The sequence below is a fragment of the Castor canadensis genome, chromosome 15, assembly GCF_047511655.1.
Source record: "Castor canadensis chromosome 15, mCasCan1.hap1v2, whole genome shotgun sequence".
NCBI classification, from domain to species: Eukaryota; Metazoa; Chordata; class Mammalia; order Rodentia; family Castoridae; genus Castor; species Castor canadensis.
The window spans coordinates 20,930,692-20,955,989 of record NC_133400.1 but is presented as its reverse complement, the minus strand read 5'-3'; positions in this window follow the sequence as shown (position 1 = coordinate 20,955,989).

Here is a 25,298-nt window from a genome sequence, read left to right as displayed (position 1 = left end):
AGAAAGATGAACACGTGGAAAAGGAGCACAAAAGTAGTAATGCCTTGCTAATTGCACTTAAGCCTCAAATCTCATAAACTGGGTTGGAGTTCAGGATTAACATTTGCACTAAAGAGTTGCCTTTTCCATCAAATTGAAATCCAACTTTCAAATCTTACCATCTACTGTTTATTTAGCCACATGGGAGGAAAAGGAAAAAGTGAAAGAGAAAAAGACTCAGGATCAACTTCTTACTCTCATCTCATGAGTTTAAGAGGGAGAAAAGAGAAAGAGAGAGGAAGTGAGAAGGAAAAAGTTACAGAGAGAGAGAGAGTGAAACTTATATTCATATTCCCTAACAAATACAACTTATTCAGTTAACTGGAATTTGTAAAGTTGTATTAGAATTCAGCTGTTACCTCTATGAAAATAACTTTGCTAAAATATAAATAGCACTTAATTTGATGTTTATTTGTGGAGAAGACATAGAATCATAGATACTGATATATTCTTTTTATTAATTAATTTTAAGCTAAATTGGAGATATACTTTCACAACCAAAAAATTATTTCTTAAAACACAATTCATTGTTAAGCATAGTTTTTGTTCTTTTTTTATCTGTATTATATTCAAAAGATATTATCAAAGGTTGTATGAAATCCCATTATAAATGAGAGCTAATATCCAGGAGTATCAGCAAAAATACACAGAGGTAGAAAACTATTATAATCCACATTGTGTCACCATATGAACCTGTAAACAGTTCATGGTTAAAAACCAAATGTCAGTTTTTTATTATAAGAAATATAGGTGAAAATATTTTTCTTTCAGTAGTTCTTCACACAGTATTCAGGAATGAGTTATACAGAGTTAAAATTCAAAATGCATACAAATTATACTAGTTCTTAACCTACTTAGAACTGTTCCACCATTTAAATAAATTCTAGAAATCAAGGTACAAGAAATGGACTTGTGTCTAAAGACCTCACACCCAAAGATTGAGTTTGTTCAAGAGGAAAGGAGAAGCCATAGCTGTGTTGGATTTATTCTGTACTGGTCACTGAGTACGAAGCCCCAGCCCATACTTAGGAGGTAATGGGCTCTGTTTTTGTGCCCCTTTAAGATAATAAGACTATGCCTAATTCAAATCCAACATAAGCACTAAGGTCAATTTGGAAACACTTCACTTTTCAAGTTTCCTTTCTAAACTTGTTCCTAAAAATCAAGAAACAATTTTCCACCAACGTGACACCTTATAAGGTAACACTCTGAGAATATCACTTATAAGAAATAAAAAATATTGAGTCCTCTTATCTCATTAGCCTGTTTGTAAGTTTTTTAATAATCGTGAAATTTCATCTCAACAGCCATGAGACAGCCACACCACGCTAATCAGAGGTCTCTCTTATGACAAATCAATGTTTAATTGGATCCACCTGTCTGTAAGAACACCTGTTCCCTGGGTTTGAGGATATCACCGTGTTCACTGGTAAATCCCCTAGCCTTTTCAATGTGCCAGATACTCATTAAATACAAAAAAAAAATGAATGAACAAATGAATTGCCTTAAAATCATTTGGAAGAAAATATCGTAGAAACAAAGAACACACCTCTTTCTCAGAAAAACTTGGACATTTATTTTTTGAAGAAGTTGTAGATGTCTGAGATGGTTTTGTAACTGTGGGGTACACAATTTTCATCATCTGTAACAGACTCCACATTCACCAGATCTTATTTTGACATGAAATGTTTTGTGACAGGTTTATGGTATTAATATCTTCCTCTTCTGTGTATGGCCTTTATATATATTTTTCCAGAAAATAAATCAACTTGCTAAGGTGAGATAGACAGGGTATCGTTCGTGTGACTTTAAAAAACAGTCTCAGCAAACAAACTATAAGGGATTGTGGCCCACCATGGAATATCCGCTCTGTCAAGTTTTAATCCTAAAAGCCACCAGAACACATAAGTAATCAGGTTCTAAAAATAAAGGAGTTTTAATGAAATGATTCCTCAGAGCCTTATTGCTGACACTGTCAATTCTATTTCTAATGGATTTTGAGACTTGTTGTTCAGAAGTTAATCCTGTTAATAAGATTCGATTTTCTTTTTTCCTTAATAGTGTACTTTGAAATACTTATGATGAAGCCAGGGTGTGTTTGCTGTGCAGTATTGTATGGTCCTGCGTGTAATCTTGGCAAATGAGACTAAAGGGAATGACCAGAGAGAGAACGGAGATAAAAAGTAGAAACACTGACTTCTCTGCAATTTAGAAAAAATAGTTCTCTCTTCCCTTCTGCAAGTCAAGTTCAACCTCATCCATTCTCTGATGCATGTATTATGCTCCAGAGCCTTTAACCTGAAGGAGGACAGCCAACTTCTTCTAGATTATCTGGCTGCTTAATAACTGCATAAGTGGCTGTTCCCTTGATTAAAAAGAAAAGCAATTTGTTGGCATAAAGCAATCCTACCTGTTCTCTGGATTTCCTTTCGGTCAAATTTACCTAGTGAACTTTCATATTCTCTTATTTTTTAAATCCTTTTACCTACTTTAGAGACATCAAATCTGACTCTTGTATAGAAATGTGAAACAAATTAGTTTTATTCATCACTTCATCATAGCTTTATTATTAAGACTCTGATATGTATAAGAAAGTAAAGAACTTAAAATCCAACCAAATTTCAACATGATTCTTTGATAAAAATCATCTAAAGGAGCATTATGCTAATTGAGAGCAGCTTCAAGTAAAGCAGAGGTATCACTCATTCAGCTATTTACTGAGCAGCTACTCTGAGCCAGTGTTTGTATTGACCCCCGATGAAAAGTTAGACTGTGAGCACAGTGAGGCACAGACATAAGCATCCAGGGCACATATCAGAAGATACCATCTTAATATCATAAGGGAGGCAGGCTTTGACAATGCACTTGAATTAAAGGATGTTGTATTCATGAGGGGAAGTCTTTTGAACAATTTGAAAAGGTAATATAAATAGAGGTAGTAAGGCGCTTGCATGCCAAGGTAGAAAAACAGGCTTTATCTTATAGAGTGAGAAATGATACATTTTGGTGGGAGGAGAGTAGGAGAAATTTATTGTCTAGGCTGGTGCTTGCAAACTCTAAAGTTTTGAATTAGGGAATATTTTCTTACACTTTAAAAATATTGTTTCCTAAGTTTTAAAAAATTATAATACATGCTTACCATTGATGCTCTATTGAGCTGAAAACTTTTATTAATATTTGTGGTTTCATTTTATAAAATTATCATAACTGATGGATTTACAGTTCTGAAACAGTAATCAAATTTTAATAATGAAGCCATTAATACATACCTTGGCTTGAGGGCATGATATTTGTGACAATGCAATATTTGCTCTGAAAGTAGCAATCCCCAAACTAATATATTTATATTTCTCTGTAAGTTGCAAAAATGTCTCCCCAGCTAGCAGCACACTCTGTTGTCTTGACGATCAGAGCTCTTCCTCCCTTGTTTGTGTCTTCCTCTTTGCAGGGAAAGAATAAGATGTTTAAAATATAAAGGAAATTAATTACTAAGATGATCTTGAGAGACTTGAAAAATAATTTAAGAAGGAATTTCAGTTTGAAAAGCTCACTGTTCCCTGGATTACTCTAGAAAGCCTGCAGAGTGGGTTGGCCTGTTTCCTGAGACTGAAGGCAACATTTACATTTAAATGAAAACGCAGACATATATGTTTGACAAAGACCATATACTTATGTGCTTTTCATAAAAGAAACAAAAAACAGCCTTCCATGCCAATATCCTAATATTTCAATTTGTTCTTTATGGAAAATAGCATATTGTACATCTGTTTGATTTTTTTATTTGTCCATAAATTTGCTGAGAATCAGCCTCTTGAAATAAATGAATGAAGGTTGTGCTATTTTAATTATTGAGAGTAAAACCCCACAAAAACATCAGGTTTCTCTTATTGATTCCCCTGTCTTCCCCACTGCCTTCATTTTTATTTTCATTAGTCTGAGATTCATATGATCAGGTGATTTACCCTAAATTGTGACAGAGTTGGGGTTTCAAATTAAATATCTTGACTGTTCACCATGTGCTTGTCTGCTCATCTGAGGTACTTACTTGAAAATATTTAACATCTTCTAAGAAAGGATGTTCTTAGAAAAAACAATTTCTCCGTCTGACACATGCTTTGCTGCACTAACCACAATGGCTTATGAGTTACTAGGTTTTAGTAATGACATCAGAACTAATCTTGAAAACATTATGGTCTGCAATTACTTCCGCAGCATGCATTCTTTTGTTCTAATAATTCCATGTGTTCAAGGTCACAGTGTCTGTATTATCCTGCATTTGTTTATGTAAGACTTGGAGACATCGATTTATTTGTCTAATACCACACAGCTAGTAAAGGTCCATGCAGCAATCTGAACCTAGGTCACCCTGAAATTAAAGTTTATTGTGACATTATGATTGTTTTAAATATCAGTTTCTTACAAAAGGAAGACATTAGTATCACTTACACCATGAAAGATTTCAGAACCTCAGTGGAATGGGGAGTTTCACATGATGCCACGTTAACGGTGACTTATTTCAGTTTAAACACTTTCCAAGGATGTCACCAACTCCAAATAAGACATACTCTTTATTGTCTAGAACTACTTTGGTGCCTCTGCATTCTAGGAAAAGAACTTTGTCTCCAACTTTCACTCTAACTGGTTGACTCTCACCACCCTTTCCTCTAAGCCTGACCCCACAATTACTACTGTTGCTTGCAATACTTTTCCTTGAGATTTTTCTGGAAGCATAATGCCTCCTTTGGTTACAGCTTCAGCTGCTGTCCAATATTTTGTCAAACAGTGAATGGCATGTTCTAAATGCTTGTGCTCCCCTGACTCTCACTGCTGCATTTTGGATACTATCCTCATGCCAGTGCCATAGCAAGGAAAGACGTTCAGCCCATGATACGCAAATAATTCTTTCAGCCCAAGGAGCAATGGCCAGAACCTGTTCTCACAAATCCAGTAACTGCCCATCCATCTGCACACATTATCCCCACTATTTCTAAAGTCCATATTTACAAAATTTAACAACTAATCAAATTTTAAGGACCAGGTATGATAGCAAAAATATTCATTCCCACTTAGAGCCACTTAGGCCTTCCATTTCTAACATCAAAACAAGACTTCCAGATCTTATTGAAATGACTAGGCCTGCAACATCGGTGTAAAGCATTTTGGGAAACTCCCAAAACTAAATTACTCTCCTGACTCTAAAGCCAAACTTCTCTTCCAAGGAGGCTTCATTGTAGTTGAGAGTCCACTTATTTCCAGTCCTTGGAGCCAAGTCTACCCAGCCACTTATTTTCCTAAAATGCAAATAATGCTTCGTGAGTATGATCTTTTAAGTTTAGATTATTTATTCATTCATTTATTACAAAAGAAATACAGCTACATGCAAAATGATTGAAGTAGACATCAATCATCATGGATAGGAGAAAGCCATGTTGTTTGTAAAGTACTTGGAACTGAGCTAGACATGAAAATGTAAATTTGCTTCCTGCTGATGCTCTGGGAGAGGTTATGGGTGGGCCAGGATTTTGAGCAGTTGAATTTGATTCCCACCCCAGCTGCCCACTGCCTGTGAAGCTGTGTCCTCACTGAAACCAGAGATGTGTGAAAACAGTTTTAAAGTAGAGGACGAACAGCATACTTTGTGCTTGCTTTGGGATAGCTCCTTAACAGGAACTGAAAGGTAAATTGTTCTGTATTAGAATAGGGAGCTAATGGGAATTTTGGTTGCATCACTGATAGATCGAAGCAAAATATAGGAAGAAGACAGGAAGCTGACCCTGTCCCCATTGGCCCTGGCTTGCCCTGGGGTCTGTCTTAAAGGCCCCATAGTATTTAAAATCTACTAACAGTCTTGTATCCTCCTAGGCTGTCATCTCCAGCAAGGAAGAGAGTGCAACTGTTTTGTTCCTTGCCATGCACCCAAACTTAGTGCCCTGGTTGGCACCTATCAGATATGTCTTACAGATAATGGCTAAGGTTGTTGATAAAGTTGCTATTTTCTATACTTGGTATAAGGGGATCAGATATTCTTTTTGGTTTTGCTCCTCTCTGACCTTCTTGGCTGTGTTTGCATTTATTGGCTCTTAAGTGTACCCTTCCAATTTTCATTCATGTTAATCTTACTGTTCTTAGTTTCTACCAACACCTGAGTCTCCTTTTCTGCTCTGTATCTCACTTTATTTCCCTAAACCACCCTTGGACCCTTGCACAAGTCATTTCAAGTGTCTGATTGATGTTTTTTGCATTTTAAAACACAAGTGACCCAAGGCACTGGAAAAGGCTACCCTGCATAGAATTCAAGAGATACTTATTTAATATCTGACCTTATGACTAAAATGAGTCCTGTAGCCTGTTCTAATTGGACAACAGCCATAGATGTCTCTCCTTCAATCTGAAAAATAAACATTTGAATTATGCTGCCTTGTGCAATTTTTCTGTTGTTTATAAGGTACTTTCCAGAAATGAACAGAATGCTTATGACAAGAAAGAAAAGGAGAAATCTGTCCATGCCAATGTCAAACTGTATTCAGTATATAACTGAACAAAAAAAAATGTTTGCACTTAGAACAGATAAAATAGTGAAAAGTGGTACAGATAACATTGAAATGTGTTTCACTGAGAAAGAAATTAAAAAGAAGATATCTAGACAGAGAAGAGAGGCAAGAATAAGCAAAATCCCATGTGACCAGTGGCCATTATGATACATGATTCATAAGGTCAAATTTTACAATTACAAATTTTGCATAGGTCACTCCTTTTGAATGGGAGATAATTCTTTCCAAGACATTCTCTCTCTTCTACTGTAGCTCTGTGTGGCCTGTCACAGTCTTTGGGTGCAACATTACAATTCAGCAGTGTAAGAGATTCTAAGTATGAGTTAAGCATTGGCAAAATTAAATATGCCCTAGCTAACTCAAAATAAAAGATGGTTTTCCATTGCTCCCTTTAGATATTTTCCATTTTATAGTGAAATGAACATAAATGAATGACTAAACTCATTTATGAATTGCAAAGTGGGCCAACCTCATTTACCTATACATCCAAACAGAATAATAGACAGCTTTGAGTGTACACAACAAAAGAAGTAAGTGATATAAATAGCAATGTGTGGAATCAAATTATATGTGATATGCATACATCAGTTCAATCCGCAGTAGAATGGCTGAATTTGCTATCTATAAAGTAGGATTTATTCAAGCAGTACAAACTTTTGCTCTTCAAAGATTAGGCTTTACAAAATCTTGCCTCAGAAGTTGAGAAAAAGAGAATTTAAGAAAAAGGTAAAGAGAAGATATTTGTAGATGACTGGCCAATATAATCAAAAAAAGACCAGAGGGTTTGTGGGCAATGGGTTATCGATAGATCCATTCTTAGTGCTGCCACTGAGTGACCTACTTACATACTTCTGTCATATTTTCAGTCTCCTACTCAGTAATTTTCATTCTTTCTCTATAACCTACAAGGAAATGCAACCCCTCACTTCCTCGGCCTTGCCATCCATGTGCATTCTTTCCCTTTGATAACCTGTACTAAATGGTTCTTTTTTAAAATTTATTTAAATATTTGTGTTTTGATGGTACTGGGCTTTGAACTTAAGGCTTCATGCTTGCTAGGAGGGTGCTCTATCACTTGAGCCACACTCCTGATCCTTTTTACTTTAGTTACTTTTTAGAAAGGGTCTCATATTTCTGCCCATGTATGACCTCAGACCCAAATCATCCTTCCTACTATGTAACTAGGATGATAGGAATGCACCTTAAGACTAGTTTATTGATTGAGATGGGGTTTTGCTAATTTTTGCTTGGGCTTACCTCAAACTGTATCCTTCCTGTTCTCAATTTCCCGAGTAACAGGTGTGAGTCACTGTGCCTGCTCCTACTCAATAATTTTTGAAGCTCATCTCCTGCAGAATTGCTTGAGGAATTTCTATTCACCTTTCCCTTTCCCTCTCCACATCCATCTCAGCTCTGATTTACATACCTTACCTCTTCCTCCAAGGCTCAGAAGGTGTCCTCTCTGATCTGAGAGCCTCTGGCCCTGCACCTGGCTAGCCTCCATCATCCTTAGAACTTCTCCCATATCCCTGATGGAAATCCCTGACGGTGGCATCCTCATCTGCTCAAGACTAGTAATGTAAGTACTCCGCACAGAGCACCAGGCACAAGAGTTTTCCACAAATACTAACTGAAATGCCGATTCGCAACATTTATTCTGCTAAAGATGAAACTATAAGCTCTGTAGGCCAGCACTGTCTGTTAAGAAAGCTATTTATTCAGGGAAAGGTGTTCAACACCAATGAGGAAGGAACATTAACCACTCTTCAAAACTTTTTTTTTCTTGCTTGTTAGTTGCATTCTTTTTTTTTTCTTTTATTATTCATATGTGCATACAAGGCTTGGGTCATTTCTCCCCCCTGCCCCCACCCCCTCCCTTACCCCCACTCCGCCCCCCCTCTCCCCCCCCACTCCCTCAATACCCAGCAGAAACTATTTTGCCCTTATTTCTAATTTTGTTGTAGAGAGAGTATAAGCAATAATAGGAAGGAACAAGGGGTTTTGCTGGTTGAGATAAGGATAGCTATACAGGGAGTTGACTCACATTAATTTCCTGTGCGTGTGTGTTACCTTCTAGGTTAATTCTTTTTGATCTAACCTTTTCTCTAGTTCCTGGTCCCCTTTTCCTATTGGCCTCAGTTGCTTTAAGGTATCTGCTTTAGTTTCTCTGCATTGAGGGCAACAAATGCTAGCTAGTTTTTTAGGTGTCTTACCTATCCTCACCCCTCCCTTGTGTGCTCTCGTTTTTATCATGTGCTCATAGTCCAATCCCCTTGTTGTGTTTGCCCTTGATCTAATGTCCACATATGAGGGAGAACATATGATTTTTGGTCTTTTGGGCCAGGCTAACCTCGCTCAGAATGATGTTCTCCAATTCCATCCATTTGCCAGCAAATAATAACATTTCGTTCTTCTTCATGGCTGCATAAAATTTCTTTGGGTACCACACTTTCTTAATCCATTCCTCAGTGGTGGGGCATCTTGGCTGTTTCCATAACTTGGCTATTGTGAATAGTGCCGCAATAAACATGGATGTGCAGGTGCCTCTGGAGTAACCTGTGTCACGGTCTTTTGGGTATATCCCCAAGAGTGGTATTGCTGGATCAAATGGTAGATCAATGTCTAGCTTTTTAAGTAGACTCCAAATTTTTTTCCAGAGTGGTTGTACTAGTTTACATTCCCACCAACAGTGTATGAGGGTTCCTTTTTCCCCCGCACCATCCTGTTGGAGGTGTTGCTAATGATGGCTATTCTAACAGGGGTGAGGTAGAATCTTAGTGTGGTTTTAATTTGCATTTCCTTTATTGCTAGAGATGGTGAGCATTTTTTCATGTGTTTTTTGGCCATTTGAATTTCTTCATTTGAGAAAGTTCTGTTTAGTTCACTTGCCCATTTCTTTATTAGTTCATTAGTTTTGGGAGAATTTAGTTTTTTAAGTTCCCTATATATTCTGGTTATCAGTCCTTTGTCTGATGTATAGCTGGCAAATATTTTCTCCCACTCTGTGGGTGTTCACTTCAGTTTAGAGACCACTTCTTTTGATGAACAGAAGCTTTTTAGTTTTATGAGGTCCCATTTATCTATGCTATCTCTTAGTTGCTGTGCTGCTGGGGTTTCATTGAGAAAGTTCTTACCTATACCTACTAACTCCAGAGTATTTCCTATTCTTTCCTGTATCAACTTTAGAGTTTGTGGTCTGATATTAAGATCCTTGATCCATTTTCAGTTAATCTTGGCATAGGGTGATATACATGGATCTAGTTTCAGTTTTTTGCAGACTGCTAACCAGTTTTCCCAGCAGTTTTTGTTGAAGAGGCTGCTATTTCTCCATCATATATTTTTAGCTCCTTTGTCAAAGACAAGTTGGTTATAGTTGTGTGGCTTCATATCTGGGTCCTCTATTCTGTTCCACTGATCTTCATGTCTGTTTTTGTGCCAGTACCATGCTGTTTTTATTGTTATTGCTTTGTAATATAGTTTGAAGTCAGGTATTGTGATACCTCCTGCATTGTTCTTTTGACTGAGTATTGCCTTGGCTATTCGTGGCTTCCTGTGTTTCCATATAAATTTCATGGTAGATTTTTCGATCTCTTTAATGAATGTCATTGGAATTTTGATGGGAATTGCATTAAACATGTAGATTACTTTGGGGAGTATCGACATTTTTACTATGTTGATTCTACCAATCCATGAGCATGGGAGATCTCTCCACTTTCTATAGTCTTCCTCAATCTCTTTCTTCAGAAGTGTATAGTTTTCCTTGTAGAGGTCCTTCACATCTTTTGTTAGGTTTACACCTACGTATTTGATTTTTTTTGAGGTTATTGTAAATGGAATTGTTTTCATACATTCTTTTTCCGTTTGCTCATTGTTAGTGTATAAAAATGCTAATGATTTTTCTATGTTGATTTTATATCCTGCTACCTTGCTATAGCTATTGATGATGTCTAGAAGCTTCTGAGTAGAGTTTTTTGGGTCTTTAAGGTATAGGATCATGTCATCTGCAAATAGGGATATTTTGACAATTTCTTTACCTATTTGTATTCTTTTTATTCCTTCTTCTTGCCTAATTGCTCTGGCTAGGAATTCCAGTACTATGTTGAATAGGAATGGAGATAGTGGGCATCCCTGTCTGGTTCCTGATTTTAGATGGAATGGTTTCAGTTTTTCTCCATTAAGTATAATGCTGGCTGTAGGTTTGTCATATATAGCTTTTATAATGTTGAAGTACTTTCCTTCTATTCCTAGTTTTCTTAGAGCTTTTATCATGAAATGGTGTTGGATCTTATCAAAGGCTTTTTCTGCATCTATTGAGATGATCAAGTGGCTTTTGTCTTTGCTTCTGTTAATGTGGTTTATTACGTTTATTGATTTTTCATATGTTGAACCACCCCTGCGTCCCTGGGATGAAGCTTACTTGGTAGTGGTGAATAATCTTTTTGATGTGTTGTTGAATTTGGTTTGAGGATTTTTGCATCAATGTTCAAGAAGGAGATTGGCCTATAGTTCGCCTTTTTGGAGGTGTCTTTGCCTAGTTTTGGGATAAGTGTAATACTGGCTTCATAAAATGTGTTTGGCAGTTTTCCTTCCCTTTCTATTTTGTGGAACAGTTTAAGAAGGGTTGGTATCAGTTCTTCTTTAAAGGTCTGATAGAATTCAGCAGAGAATCCATCAGGTCCTGGACTTTTCTTTTTGGGGAGACTCTTGATTGCTGCTTCAATTTCATTTTGTGTTACAGATCTATTCAGGTGATTAATTTCCTCTTGGTTCAGTTTTGGATGGTCATATGTATCTAGAAATCTGTCCATTTCTTTAAGATTTTCAAATTTATCTGAATACAGGTTCTCAAAGTAGTCTCTGATGATTTCCTGGATTTCCATGGTGTTTGTTGTTATCTCCCCTTTTGCATTCCTGACTCTACTAATTTGGGTTTTTTCTCTCCTCATTTTAGTCAGGTTTGCCAGGGGTCTATCGATCTTGTTTATTTTTTCAAAGAACCAACTTTTTGTTTCATTAATTCTTTGTATGGTTTTTTTGGTTTCTAATTCGTTGATTTCAGCTCTTATTTTTATTATTTCTCTCCTTCTATTTGTTTTGGGATTTGCTTGTTCTGGTTTTTCTAGGAGTTTGAGATGTATCATTAGGTCATTGATTTGGGATCTTTCAGTCTTTTTAATATATGCGCTAATGGCTATAAACTTTCCTCTCAGGACTGCCTTAGCTGTGTCCCATAGGTTCTGGTAGGTTGTGTTTTCATTTTCATTGACTTCCAGGAACTTTTTAATTTCCTCTTTTCTTTCATCGATGATCCATTCTTCATTAAGTAATGAGTTATTTAGTTTCCAGCTGTTTGCATGTTTTTTGTCTTTACTTTTGTTGTTGAGTTCTACTTTTACTGCATTGTGATCAGATAGTATGTACAGTATAATTTCTATTTTCTTATATTTGCTGAGGCTTGCTTTGTGCCCTAGGATATGATCTATTTTGGAGAAGGTTCCATGGGCTGCTGAGAAGACCGTATATTGTGTAGAAGTTGGATGAAATGTTCTGTAGACATCAATTAGGTCCATTTGATCTATTACATATTTTAGATCTTGGAGTTCTTTATTGATTTTTAGTTTGGATGACCTATCTATTGATGATAATGGGGTGTTAAAGTCTCCCACAACCACTGTGTTGATGTTTATATATGCTTTTAGGTCTTTCAGGGTATGTTTGATGAAATTGGATGCGTTGACATTGGGTGCACACAGGTTGATAATTACTATTTCCTTTTGGTCTATTTCCCCTTTTATTAGTATGGAATGTCCTTCTTTATCTCGTTTGATCAATGTAGGTTTGAAGTCTACTTTGTCAGAGATAAATATTGCTACTCCTGCCTGTTTTCAGGGGCCATTGGCTTGGTAAATCTTCTTCCAGCCTTTCATCCTTAGCCTATGCTTATTTCTGTCAGTGAGATGGGTCTCCTGTAAGCAACAAATTGTTGCATCTTCCTTTTCAATCCATTTCGTCAAGCGGTGCCTTTTGATGGGTGAATTAAGTCCGTTAACATTAGTAACATTAGTACTGATAGGTATGTGGTGATTCCTGTCATTTAGTTGTCTTAGTTGTTTGAAGGTTTGATTGTGTGTACCTAAGTTGAGGTTACTCTCTACTGTCTTGCTTTTTCTTTTCCTGTGGTTTGGTGCTGCCTATCTTTTCATGGTTAAGTTGGGTTTCACTTTCTGTGTGCAGAATCCCTTGAAGAATCCTTTGTAGTGGTGGCTTTGTGGTCACATATTGTTTTAGTTTCTGCTTATCCTGGAAGGCTTTTATTGCTCCATCTATTTTGAATGATAGTTTTGCTGGGTAGAGTATCCTGGGGTTGAAGTTATTTTCATTCAGTGCCCGGAAGATCTCACCCCAAGCTCTTCTTGCTTTTAATGTTTCTGTTGAGAAGTCTGCTGTGATTTTGATGGGTTTACCTTTGTATGTTACTTGTTTTTTCTCTCTTACAGCCTTCAATATTCTTTCCTTAGTTTCTGAACTTGTTGTTTTAATGATGATATGTCGTGGAGTAGTTCTATTTTGGTCTGGTCTGTTTGGTGTCCTGGAGGCCTCTTGCATCTGTATGGGAATATCTTTCTCTAGATTTGGGAAATTTTCCATTATTATTTTGTTGAATAGATTACACATTCCCTTCACTTGCACCTCTTCTCCTTCTTCGATGCCCACGATTCTCAAGTTTGGTCTTTTGATAGAGTCGGTGAGTTCTTGCATCTTCTTTTCACAGGTCTTGAGTTGTTTAATTAATAGTTCTTCAGTTTTTCCTTTAATTATCATTTCGTCTTCAAGTTCTGAGATTCTGTCTTCTGTTTGCTCTATTCTGCTGGATTGGCCTTCCGTTTTGTTTTGCAGTTCTGTTTCATTCTTTTTTCTGGGGTTTTCCATATCCTGGCTGGTTTCCTCTTTAATGTTGTCTATTTTTGTCCTAAGTTCATTTATCTGTTTATTCATCGTGTTCTGTCTTTCGCTTTGTTGTTTATACACTGCTTCTATGGTTTCCTTTATTTCTTCTTTTGCTTTTTCAAATTCTCTATTTTTGTTGTCTTGGAATTTCTTGAGTGTCTCCTGTACATTTTGGTTGACCCTATCCAGTATCATCTCTATAAAATTCTCATTGAGTACTTGTAGTATGTCTTCTTTTAAATTATTCTTATGTGCTTCATTGGGTCCTTTGGCATAGTTTATCTTCATTTTGTTGGAGTCTAGATCTGAATACCTGTTTTCTTCATTCCCCTCTGATTCCTGTACTAATTTTTTGCTGTGGGGAAACTGGTTTCCCTGTTTTTTCTGTCTTCCTGTCATTGTCTTTGGTGTTGTTACTGTCCCTGTACTGTATGCAATTAAGTATTTTCTAGCTTGTAATAATAACAATGGTAATATTTAGAATGGAAGGGTGAGCTGAGATGGAAAGCAAGAAGTTAAAGAAATGGGAAAAACAAATACACAGACTGGAAGGAGAAAACAGAACAAGGTATCAGACAAGAAGGTTTCAAAGGTATAAACAGGGAGCTTTTAGTGTACTAATTGACAGTAAGCTGAACTGACATTAGAGAGACAGACAGAGGATTGAAAATCAAAGATAAAAAAAATAAAGATAAGAATAAAAATAAAAAATAAGTAAATGAAAGAAAAATCTATATATAAAAATGTATTAAAATAAAATAGAAAATTTAAAAAAACCAAAAAACCTCCAAGTTCAAATGCAATGAAGTTTCAGCCTTAATAATTTGGGTGTCCGTCTCAGTCTCCAATCCTGGAGATGGTGCCTCAGATGTTGTTCTATAGTTGTCTCATCAAAGGGGACGCATAAAGTAGAACAAAACTACACACACACGCACAAAAAAAAATCCCACCAAGTGTTCCAAGTTCAAATGCAATACAGTTTCAGTAAGTTTTTCAGCTTGCAGTTGTAATTTGGTTGTTCTCTCATCAAAGGTAGGGAGACAAAGAAAAAAAAAGAGTCTGAGAATGGTATCTGCAGCTGTGGCTTGCCTGCCCACTGCTGTCAGCCTGCTGTTGCTGGCGGCGTTATTTATGCAGAGCTCAGGGGTGAGCTTAGCACTCACCTGGCCCCACAGGCTTTGTTTGCTCAGAGTTCTCCTGTGCAGGAGCCTCTGCTACAAGCTTTCCCCTTTCCAAGCACACTGGGTAAGGTGACACTGCACTCGTGTTCTCAGGCCTGCGTGTTTATTTACAGTTCATGTGGGAGGTGGGTCTTCCCCCCCTCTCCTGTGCAGTTCTCATCCCACTGCTACTTTCACTAGCTTTCCTGCTCCTGATTACTGGGCAGTGCTGCTGCTCCTGCCAGCCACCATGTTTGTTTACAGTTCAAGTGGGAAGTGGGTCTTCCCTCCTCTCCTGTGGAGTTTTCCTCCCTCAGCCACTCTCACCAGCTTTCCCTCTCCTGGTTGCTCTCCCGCCAGAGCCTCTCCTGCCTGCCAGGCTTGGCTTGTTTATTTACAGTCCCGGGAAGGATTCCCTTCCCCCAATCTTCGGCGCTCAGTGCACCTCACCCTTTTTCCCGCGTGTCTTTATTGCTGTTATTGCTTATTACTCAGTTTATCTTTTTTCCCTGGGTGGAAGTTGGTCTGTCCAGGGGGCTATGCTGCTCTGGCCCAGGCTTGTCTGTGGGAGTACCGCGGTACCACAAAGCTCACTTGGTCCGCGTCTTCCCAAGCCATCTGGGCACCGGTGACTGGTGGCCCGGGGGCCCTCCTGGTTTCTCCATTTAAAGTGAAGTGCAGATTCTCTGTGCTGGCTGGAGGTGTGGAGGGGTCAAAGTTATGCCTCTTCTCAGTGATTATGGCTGCAAAGTGTGTCTCCAGCATCTCTCCAAGATTTCACTATAGGAGGCTCGCTTTCTGCTTCCTCCCTCTAGCCACCATCTTGGAATCCCTGCATTCTTTTTTAAAAATTCTTTTTTCATTTATTCATATGTGCATATATCGTTTGGGCCATTTCTCTCCCCTGCCCCTGCCCCCTCTCTTTCCCCCCACTCCCCCTCACTTCTAGGCAGAACCTATTCTGCCCTTTTCTCTAATTTTGTTGAAGAGTAGACATAAGCAATAATAAGAAAGACAAAGAGTTTTTGCTAGTTGAGATAAGGATAGCTATACAGAGAGAATTCTAGCATTTGTTCCATGCACAAGTGTGTTACAACCCAAGTTGATTCATCTTTAACTGACCTTTTCACTAGTTCCCGATCACCTTCCCATATTGACTTCTGTCGCTTTAAGGTTTTTGTATTAGTTCCTCTGCAGTGGCGACATCGAATGTTTTCATGTTTTGGGTTTTCTACGTATCCCCATACCTCACATATGTACTCTCCCTTGTCATATGACCCAAGCCCAACAACATTGTTGCATTTGTCCTAGATCTAAAGTCCTCATATGAGGGAGAACATATGATTTTTGGTCTTCTGAGCCTGGCTAACCTCGCTCAGAATGATGTTCTCCAGTTCCATTCATTTACAAGGGTTCCTTTTTCCCCACATTCTTGCCAACACCTGTTGTTGGTGGTGTTTTTGATGATGGCTATTCTAACAGGGGTAAGGTGGAATCTTAGTGTGGTTTTGATTTGCATTTCCTTTATGGCTAGAGATGGTGAGCATTTTTTCATGTGTTTTTTGGCCATTTGAATTTCTTCTTTTGAGAAAGTTATGTTTAGTTCACTTGCCCATTTCTTTACTGGTTCATTGATTTGGGGAGAGTTTAGTTTCTTAAGTTCCCTGTATATTCTGGTTATCAGTCCTTTGTCTGATGTATAGCTGGCAAATATTTTCTCCCACTCTGTGGGTGGTGTCTTCAGTTTAGAGACCATTTCTTTTGTTATGCAGAAGCTTTTTAATTTTATAATGAGGCTTACAGGCAGCAAGGTTTTCTCCAGTGTTGTGGAAGTGATAACCTTGTTCTAATTCTATCACAAAGGCAGATTTCAATCCAGTGTCCTGCCTCAATATAGCTCAGGTTTGATTTAGATTCTTCTTCTTTCTTTTCTTTTGTTTGACTGGAACATGTTATGCTTGATTAGGGAGGCACATAGGCTAAAAGGCTAAGGTATTGAGTTATCCACATTTTAACATCTGGTCTCAGTAGGTAGGGTCTCTGGATGCAGTTTTAGCCCCTTCTTGAATATGGGAAGTATCAATGTCTCACACCATAATTGTAAAAACTAAGAGACAGTATATGCAAAGACTTACCGTAGAAGAGCTCATAGCTCCCTTGTGTACTGGTTCTTAATTGAGGCTCCTTGGAATCCCCATAATAGTTCTGATGGACCCACCTAGGCTAACAGGAAATGATGAATTACTTAGTTCCTCGAACATCCCTTTAAAATGAACTTTAACACAGATATTCTTTTAGAAGACAGGAGGATTACTGGAAAGGAGATGGAGAAGTTTACTGGCGGGCACATTTTCAAATCTCCTCTTCACTGATTTTTTTTTTGTCAGTTGGACTAAAGTAAGTCCAGGAAACTGTATTTTGAACAAATATCAGTTATTTTTGATGTAGAACTTTCTAAGGGACACACAATGATAAGTATGATGCAGTAGGAACATATTCTAAGATTGGAAATTTGAGCCACCATACTTAGGATCATTTTATAAATATACTTTTTATCATCACATTATAATTGATACATGATTCACATAGATAAAAAGTAAAGAAACCTAATGTTTTATACACACACAGTTGAGTATATATGTGTGTGTATGTATGTATATATAATTCTGCATACATGTGTCTAATTGCCATCAAGATTAATATCTAAAACATTTCTATCATTCTAATAAGTTTACTTGTCTATTCCAGTCAACACCCAGCTCCTGGTTAACCACTCTTTTTATATTTATCACCAATCTATGTTTTACTGGCTATTAAAATTCATAAGTGGAATAGAATTGTATGTATTCTTAGTACACATGCATTCTCCACATTATCTGTAACTCATCTACGATGCTGTGGCACAATATACATTCAGACTCTCAAACGTGGTCTTTCCCTTTTCCCCAGTGAAAGTTCCCTTTGTCAGCCATGTCTAGAGTAGCCTAGAGGGTCTGACCTTTCTGAATCTTGAAAACCATACCACAAATCCCACAAGTTCCAGGCTAACTCTCTGAACATGTTTCAAATGTGACCTTTGGGAAATGATGATTCTTCTGACATGAGCACATGTTTTCCTCTGCAGGCCAGTATTTCACAGTCAATACTAAGAGTAGGCATGGCAGGGGGGGCCCACATGTCCTGGCCACTATTTATAATTAAAAATGACATTTTTCTGAACTTGGAAAATAAACAACAACCTGCAGAGTAAATCAGGGCAGAGAGCACCATTGATGAAATAAGCAAAAAAAAAAAAAAAAAATTCCATTTTAAATCATATACTCCTTAAATTACATTAGTAATTCAGTGTGTCATCTGTTATTCAGCCAATTTTATAGAAATTATTGAGAAATTCATTCCTAATTAAGAATAATATGATGGTTGGGCTTGACCCAGTTAAATTCTTATCTTTATGACATCAATCTTTTATAATGCTTCCAGAAACCTTGGCAAAGTCTCCAGTTTTATAAGTAAAAATTAATTAATTGGGACATTAAATTTGAAGGATGCTTTTATCTTTTCCCTGGTTCATGCCTTCACAACAGAAAGCATTAATTAACAGTTTTATTCAAATATATAAAATATTTCCTTGAAGATTTCTAACCACTTTAAGTATTCCAAGAATCAAATGATATATCTAGATATCAACAGACAAATAAAAGAGGATCTTTTGCAAATATTTTATTGAGAGAATTCTTCTTGGTCTTCATTACCATTGAGATAAGACAAGGTGGTGTGTTAGGATGATAAATTGGAACCAAAATGTGCTGATGACAATAAGTAAATGAATAAGAAAAATTTTAATTTACAATACAATTTTTTGAAATGATTTTTAGCATTAAAGGTTTTCCAGATTTTTCTCTGAAAAATTCCATAGCTAAACTCATCTAATTTGACTACTTAGAAAATAAATTCTTAACCTGCATCTTGAAATTAGGATTTGAATGCATTGTCATGAATTAGTATTGAGTCTGTTCACCCATTATAGGTCCACTGGATTGTTCATTCATTTTTCCTTACCTTCTTGTGTATAGTACATTTGGAAAAAAAGCATTTAAGAAAACCATACAAACTCTGAGAGATAATGGAATTCACAGCAGACTAAGTAACTTTACCTGACCAATATCTATTAGTCAGCCCAGGGAAAAGCATCAAAAGGTGCTCCCCAGAGTTCTGATCTGTTTGAAAGTTTTACTAAAACAAAGAACCTGGCATAGACTGATCCTTTCAAATGAATAAATTCATTCAGAAAACATCAATTAAGTAAAAATAAGCATCTGCATAGAAAAGAGAATGCTATACGCTTCTGAAAATGGATGGAGGCAGAAATCAAGGTACACCTTTCCACCAATCCCACTCTTTCTTACCACAGAAAGAGGAAAGATGAGTTTACGGTTGTCAAGCCATTTGTTCCAGATCACACTAAAGTACATTTTAGAGCTGGCTACCTTCCCAGGTTAGTTTGTGGGACAGTTTTAAATTATGGCTGTGAATTCTTTGACACACTTTGTATTAAGAGGTGGAAGTCTGTTGCTACTGCTTGAATGTGGATTAAGCTTAGTGACAGATTGATCAATGGCATGCGTTAGAAGAGACACTATGATTTCCTAGGCTAGCTATGGAGGGCTTCTTTGGTACACTTACCCTGGAACCCAAACATCATGCTATGAGGAAGACAAAGAAGCACTACCTTGGCAGTAGATTCTCTGCCCCCAGTTGAATTGGCCCCACAGAGAACAGAGAAGAGCTGTGGCTCTTGAGTGCGTCCCAAATGATGGGTCCAGGACCAAAATAAGTGATTGTTGTTTTAAGCCACCCAATTTTAGTATGACTTGTTATACAGCATAAATAACTTGGTATTAACACTACAGTTCTTTCATATTACTTCCTGTCTAAAAGATCAGGATGGCATTGGTTTTGGAGGATGAGCAGACAAAAATAAGGTTCCCCCTGATAAGACTACACATAAAGCCCTGAGTGTTCAGTAGCAATTGTATGAGATTGAACTCTAGGAAAACAGGACTGGGGCATTTAATTTAGATTTTTCAATTGAGTCCTCAATTGCTGTGGATTAACTTACGTGACCCAGCTGCTCCAGAGCATTTGTGATTGAAGGCAGCTAAAGAACAAGCTCACTAGGAGGAACACATGAATTTTCAAATGCAAGGAGTGTAAATTCCATGTCATTCCAACCACAGCCATCTTGTTAGGCTCAAGTCTGTGAGCCATGGTCAGAAACAAACTTTGGAAAAGTTGCTCTGTGTCATGGGAAGTTCAGATGAGTGAAGAATGCTCTGAAAATCATCTTGTATGTAGAAGAAATAATGGTACCATTAACATTAAGACAACCAGAAGCACTGGTGTATGAACCAAAGGTAAGAACATGAAACAAGAACCAGGACCTAAGGAAAGAACATCCACTCTGAAACCAGATGGAAGGGATGAGTGTCATTCTACCCATGGGATTTCTGGAGAGTTTATACTCCCAGACTCTTTCTTCACATACAAAAAAAAGAGGATAATCTCTACCTCCTTCATAGGCCCTTAAGCCTTTTTTTAGACCATTATTGAAAATAATTACCATAAAAGAAGAGTACACAAAAAAAGAGAGACCTTCAATTTTTACTCAGAGGCCTAGCAGTTTGGATTTTTACTCTATTTTAAAAGAAAACATCCATCAATGGAATGCCACCCCATGGAAAACTGAAAGCCCCCCATCTTCAAGTCCTCCTCCCAAGACTGAGATGTCCACTCTTGAGGGAAACACACACTGGCCAAAGGGACCTCTAAATTTCTTTTGAATCCTAAAGGATTGCATTGACAGCTTCCTTTTGCAGATAGAGTGACATCTTCCTTAATGGACTGTGTATCCTAGGAACCCAGAATGTCCCAGTTCTCACTCCAGTAAGTATTAGCATTGCTTTAGCACAGAAGAAATCCTTGTGAGTTAGGTGGGCAGTAAGCCACTCACATCCAGACTTTAAAGTTTTGCAGTCAGCCCTTCTCTCTCCCCGCCACCACCAACAAAGAGCTCCTGGCTGAGATTCAGAATATTCTCAAAATTCATGTATGCAGAAAATGTTGTCTATCACCCAAATGCCTGTACATTAAAGGAACTGTGAGCATTTAATATTCTACACCAAATGTTGAAACCAAACTTCAAGGGCATTTTGTCCTTTGAATCAGAGATGTTCTCATGTGTCCTTCCTCCCTCTTTCACTTTTGTGTCTACAGTTTAGGAGCAAGAGCTAGTTTATAATAGGATTTGGTTTAGATTCCACTACCAGCTCTGCAACTTGGACAAGTCAGTTAGCCCCTCTCTGAACTACATTCTCACTATACAAAATGGAAGTAATAATAGTTAACTCCTGGGGAGATTGTGACAACTAAATAAGATAAAATGTATGACTGTGCCTGGGGCAAGTAAGAAATTAATACATATTTGCTTCTTTCTCATTGGTTGATATCTTTAAGCTGTTTCTATGAGACAGAGAGGCAAGCCTCTTCCACTCACTTTTTCATCTCTCCCCATGGTAGATAACTGAAATATAATTGCCATGAGAAACTGCATTTAAGGGTTTGAGTCTCTTAGAAAAGGGAAAAATGCAACCCCTTTCACTGGCATTTTTTTCTATTATTTTCTATCAGAAGACAGTAGCTGTTGTTGATGTACCTCAAAATCCATTCTCTCTGAAGTCCTTAAGATCAGAACCCCAATTTTGGTTGAGGGGCATATTGACTTCTGTCTTATCCTCACCACCATAATCTAGTTGACTGATAAAAAATAGAAATTTACTTCTCACACCTTCAAAGACTGAGAAGTCTAAGATCTAGGCATCAGAAGATGAAATGTCAAGTCAGGGCCCACTACCTCATAAACTCTGCTGACTTCTCATTGTGTCCTCTAAAAGTGGAAAGGACAAATAAATTCTCAAGGACCTCTGTTAAACATGCTCTAATTCCATTCCTGGAGAATCCCAATCACTTTTCAAAGCTCTCACTTTTTAATACCATTGCCTCAGAGGTTAGTATTTCAATGTACAAATTTGGGGGGAAAGAAAGATTCAGTCAGTTGTACTCCCTTTAGAGAATAAAAGACAAAAGGCTATATTTCTCAACCTATCTTTTAGCAAGTATTGCCAAGTTCTTGCACTCTGACCACTCAGGTGAATGCAGTTGTGATACTGTCTGATTCATTCTTGAAGAGCACAAACTCAGCTCAGGAAAGCCTCTACATTTTTCTCTTGTCTTTCTTCCTTTTCTTAGCCAGAAATGACCTTGCTGGCTACAGTACTAGTAATAACATGGGTCATAAAGTGACCCTGAAGATGTGATGAAGATGAAAGATAATACCCTGGATCTCTGCAGATCCAAAGAAAGGGGCCACCATGACAACCTTACACTGCCAGTGTTCACACTTGTTTTACTTGAGAGAGTTAAGTCACTGTTGTTTCAATACTTTCTGTTCACAGACAAATCTAATTCTAACCAAGAAACATGAAAAACACCCAGGGAAAAGACTGTTGGAAATAAGGTTCCTGATCCACTGCTTCTCTGAAGGAAGCAGGCAGCTTGCTTTATAGAAGTCTGAGTAAACAAGTCTTTGTGGGGTATGGAGATAGATGGGTGTTGGTAGCAGTAAAGTTCCATGTAACAAAGAAGAAAAAAGAAAGAGACCTGCTCTTAAAGGAGAAAAATTATATGGGTTTTATAGAGTTCCCATCTATCTTCGTTTTTTTATTCCTTCTCTCCCTTCCTCAACAAATAGCACTGAACAACCACTATGTGACGGGCACTGGGATGGGCAAAATTAACCTCAAATTAATCTCCAACTGGTGGAGGCAAACAAGTCAAACATACAAGAAGAATTGTCACAGAGAGTGAAGAACCCTGTGGGTGCCACTAGTGTGTGGATCTGGAGTAGTTTTACCTTGAGTTGGAGAAAGAAAGTCAAAGAAGGCTTTGCCTGGGAGTTATGTGTGCTGGATATGAAAGGGTGATAGGCTTCAGCTAGAGAAAGAAAGGATTTGCATTCCAAGGTCCGCAGCCCTAACTGACATCCCCCATACCCTATGAGGAGTGAGTACCCTGTCATCATTAGTACTTTCTCTGTAGTCTTGGTGTCTGTCAACATCAGCAACAATTTCAGCCTGGCTTAAAGGATACTCAAAATCCTAGCTATTCAACCAATGTTAGATACAGACAAGAAAATGCTTTGGGAAATCTACATGTGGTAATTACTAGTTGAATCTCAACAGCCTTGTGATTTAGGAAGCAATCTACCAAGTAACTGGCAAATTAGTGAGAGAATTTCTCTTATTTGTCAATTTGTAATTGTGACAATTACAGAGCACCTACTGTATGCCAGACTAATATTTTAAGTATTTAACATGTATCATTTTGTTGAATCCTCATAATAACACTGAAAATAGTATGATATAACTTAGATTTTTTATACGAGAGCATAAAAGAACAGCAGGGGTCAGGCAGGCAATAGAGGATTCAGGATTCTACTCCAGTCACCAAAGTCTAATTCAAATAATTTCCATGGGGCAGGGATGGCATTTTTACAAATGAAGAGAGGGCAAGGTGGAGGTCAATAATGAAGATGGAGTAGGAAAGGTTTGGGGATGTAGCTCAGAGGTGAAATGTTTGTCTATTGTGTGTTATGTCCTGGGTTCGATTTCTAGCACTGCAGAAAAAAAAAAAAAACAAGACACAGGTTAAGTAGCAATATTCCTCAGTGCTTCTGTATCAGGAACTGTGGAAATGTTTTCCCTAGTGGAAAGCAGATACCAGGTAAGATATGTTTGTGGGAGGTGTTTTATATTCTCCTCCCAAAGGAATACAAGTATTTTCTGGTCTCTCAGTAGGAGAAGTAATTACGTGTGTTTCCTGTTTGTCCTCTGCCTAGTTACATTTCCCAAGTTGTTTGCTAATTACCCAAAAACAACAGGTTCTTAAAAGAAACTAAGGGTGAACTGTTCTCTAAGATACCTTTTCACTCTGATACTCTAGAGTAGAGCAGAAAAGAGAAACACACCATATCCTCAGTGAATGGGTGACCAAACAGACGACTTGGCAGAGAACAGGAAAAAGGACAAAAATATTCTCTCTATGCCACAGGAAACACATAAAACAAAAGAAAACTCAATATCACTGTCAAATGCTCCTGGGTACCCCCCAGAAGGAGACATATTCACACTCCAGGTTTAGCTGTGTTATAAGCTTGAAAGCTTTCTTTCCTTTGCCCCTAAATTATCCAGAGCTATTTCATCTCTCTTCCTCAGAAAAATTTTGACAACCCCTTTGGCAACTGGGAGATGGCTGGGTACAGTAGGAAGAACACAGAATTTGAAATCATTACACAGGAGAGTAGATGTGTCCCAGCAATTCCTACCTGTTTGACTACAGGCAAGTCATCGCCAGGAGTCTTACAAGGTTAAAGAAATGAGCAAATACATATGTGGCATTTTGCAAACTGTTGGGCAGTCTATAATTTTAAAAGAAAAAGGAACCATTAGGTCATATTATTAGCATATGTAGAAAGGGAAGGTCACAGGAGAATGTTAATGACAAAAAGAATAACATTTTCTCTCTCTAAGCACCTACCATTTGCCAGGAATTGCACTTCCATCCTGGGAGGTGTTGGCATGACTACTTCATAGATCAAGTGAAACTCAGAGAGGACAATTCTCTAAATGCTTTTCAATATGGCAAATGACAGGGTTAAGATTCAAATCCTAGTTTGTCTGACTCCAAGTCCAAAGCACCTTTTGCATGGCCACATTGCCATTTTTATCACAATTCAAACAGAAATATAATCTCAGCTGACACCAGTAACTTTGTGATGATTAATTCTGATTGTATATTTGATTGGATTAAGAAGCACTTGGAAATCAGTACAGCATACTTCTGGATGTGTCTGTGACAGCATGTTTCCACAGAGGACTGATTAAGGGGACAGATTCAAACTGAACGTGGGCAGCACTGTCCCATGGGCTGGGGATCTGGGTGGAATCAAAGGAGAAAAAGGAGAAATCCAGTGAGAGCAGGCATTCTCTCTCTGCTTCCTAGCCACCATGATGTAAACTTCTGTGTCCACCACACCCTCCTTACCATGATGGACTGAAACCTCTGAAACCATGAACCTAAATAAATCTTTCCTTCCTTAAGTTGCCCCCCACCCACCTTGAGAATTTGTCAGAGCAACGGAAAGTGTGACTAACATAGATATAAAATGAAACAAATGACGTTGGATACCATCAGCATCACTCAATAGCTGGCTCGTCTTCCCAATGTGGTACATCACTTGGACTGTACAGACATTAGAATTGATGCTTTTTATTCATTTGTCTCCTATCAGGATGTCACCATTTGGAGTGAAGTTACCTCTGCTGCCCTGGACACAAGAAGAGAACCAACAAGGACATTGTACAAGTAAGGAAATTTCTGCTTGAATTCTGAATTTTTTCCTTCTCACAGGCTCTGAAAATGACTGCACTAAAGTGCTCAGATTTAAAATGCGTTCTTTAAGTACAAATTAAAGTGACTGCATGCA